Consider the following 2,500-nt stretch of genomic DNA (forward strand, 5'->3'; position numbering starts at 1 on the left):
TTTTATTTTTATTTTTCTTCCTTCTCCTTCTCCTTCTCCTTCTCCTTCTCCTTCTCCTTCTCCTTCTCCTTCTCCTTCTCTTCCTTCTCCTTCTCTTCCTTCTCCTTCTCTTCCTTCTCCTTCTCCTTCTCTTCCTTCTCCTTCTCTTCCTTCTCCTCTTCTCTTCCTCCCCTTCCTCTCTCCCCTCATTCCCGTTCCCCATCTCCGACCTCCCTCTCTCCCTCCCTCTTGACGCTATGTCCCTCTAGTTAGCGTGCTTTTTCGGCCCAATTCTATCGATTTTGCAAACGATAACATCAACCGCGGATCGATCATGCGACGATATCTACCAGCCCCCCCCCCCTATCATATGAGGTTGTGGGGGTGGGGGGTGGAACGAGAGGTGGGAGGTGGGCGGGGGGGGAGTAGACATGCAGATTTGGGTTTCCGAAATCATGTTCCATAAGCTCACAAAGTTGATAGGTTCTCATGATGTTATAACTTGTGTTTTTTGAATTTTTATTTTCATGTTTGATGCGTTTGTGTTACCAGTGGTTTGGCGATCTTTAACCAAACAAAAATATTATAGTTCTGAATCATTTTGACGAGACACAAGAGACATGCGGTAAATGGACAAGATACGAAGACATCCGAGGAGAGATTTTACAAAAAAAAATTGTGATACTAATAGGATAAATAAATGATTAAATAAATAAATAGCGCCATATTGTAGTCATTCCTAATTGACACCTCGGCGCTTGGCACAAAATCTTTCTGGAAAGTTCTTTGTTCTACAAGGTGATAATGGCAAAGACTTTTCTAATTTTCAATTTATAAAAGACTGACCATCAATTTGACTTCAGTGAATTTTATTTCGCCTAAATATTAGGTGGATCGAAAATAAGGAAAGAAGGGGTTTAGTAAGCGTCAAACTGATGTGCATCTTTACATTCGTATCTTAAATAATTCCTTAATTAAAGAGTTAATTTCTATCGTTACTTCGTTTCAAGGGAAATACATGAGGGGTGTTAAAATCGCGCTAAACGTATGACATTATCACAGTAAGACTCGGTTGTGTGGGATCCTTCAAAGTAACTGCAGTCGTGACAGCTTAGGGCCCAGAGCGAGGTGTCAGCGGCGGAAGGGAGGAGGAATGTCTCCGTATTTTCGTTATTTATTGAATCCAAGTTTGGTTGTCAGGTTATCTCAGATATTTATGTTACGCGGACGATGAGATTTGTGAAGAAACTCTGAAGAGATGAGCGTTTATATCAAGTTGTACAATTAGCCGATGCATTTAAGTGAAATGATTGATCAAATTTCCATCACGGAGACTTTCTTCCCTGCTGACGCCGCCCCGACAGCCGCTCTGTATTGCTGATTATGCAGCTGCAAGCTTCTGACGAAAGCTTTGACGGTCACAGAGATATTGCTTATCTCTACTGATAGCCAGATGGTTTGTTTTAACAACCGCTTAAACTCTGATATATTTATTGAAAAGTTACGTGAAACCATGTCTGAATGATAGCAAGATTGTGGTACCACAGGCCAAGCGACATACATGCCTCTTGTTGCTAAGGCCGGATTTGTTTTTTGATAAAGAAGAGAACAAAATATGGTCTTTTCCCAGATTTATTTTATATAAAAAACAAAATAAGATTCAATAACAAATACATGAAAATATACATATACTACTAAATCTACCAGATCATAGTTTTAACAAAAAAACAAAGAGAGCCAGATGCATGTTGGAGAGATTTCATAGGGAACCAAACTATTCCTTGGCCTTGGTGGAAGTCTCCTGTTAGAAACGCGGCAGTTAAGTATTTCGATGTTTCCGGGAGTTCTGGTTTATAAAGTTTAGGGTTTATAACATAAAAGGTACATGACTTCAGGATATGTGCGTGCAGGTCGCCCTCGTCGCCGCCTCCTGCAGCGGGCGGCCGGCGACGGAAGGGGGGGATTACGTTTAAGTAATTAAGTATTAAGAGGGTAAGCCGAAACGGGATTAAATTCTGCCATTGTTGTTGTAATTTCCACGTGAAGCGTAACATCATGATAGAAGAAGAGCTGACAAATTAAAAGTAATTCTTTTTCTTTTTTTTAGGTCTTAGAAAAATATGAAAATATATTTCTTTAGAAGTACATCCAAGGCTAACAAAAAGAATGAGACAAGATTAGAAGCCCGACAACGGTTACTACATAAAACATGGGTTCCGAAATGACATAATAGTAGATGCAAGACGGCAGAAAAAGGAGACACACACATAACGAAGCAGCGGGGTATATTTCATAACAAGGGATAATTTCCGATAACGAATTCCGGCCTCGCTGGAAGTGGCCGCTAAACCCTCTCTCTCGACAAGCCATCTGCCATACCAATACCAGATAAGCTCACACAGCTCAGGACTCCACAACGTACCTCATTATTTACGTTTTTCTTATCGTCTACAGATTGCTGCTGGATCTACCTGCAGACTCTCCACACACTGGACATTCACACATTATTTACAGGGGTCGG

At 40.9% G+C, this 2,500-nt stretch overlaps 1 protein-coding gene across 1 annotated transcript in view; it reads right to left on the reverse strand.

Moving 5' to 3' along the window:
• Nucleotides 1–1,593: 1,593 nt before the first annotated feature.
• LOC125039771 (silk gland factor 1-like) overlaps nucleotides 1,594–2,500 on the reverse strand; it is a 2,959-nt gene continuing 2,052 nt past the window's right edge. Inside the window, exon 1 of the mRNA XM_047634030.1 lies at nucleotides 1,594–2,500. This exon is cut by the window's right edge and continues 2,052 nt beyond it. The gene's annotated coding sequence lies outside the window, so the exon portion shown is untranslated.

Source organism: Penaeus chinensis, chromosome 27, assembly GCF_019202785.1.
Source record: "Penaeus chinensis breed Huanghai No. 1 chromosome 27, ASM1920278v2, whole genome shotgun sequence".
NCBI lineage: Eukaryota > Metazoa > Arthropoda > Malacostraca > Decapoda > Penaeidae > Penaeus > Penaeus chinensis.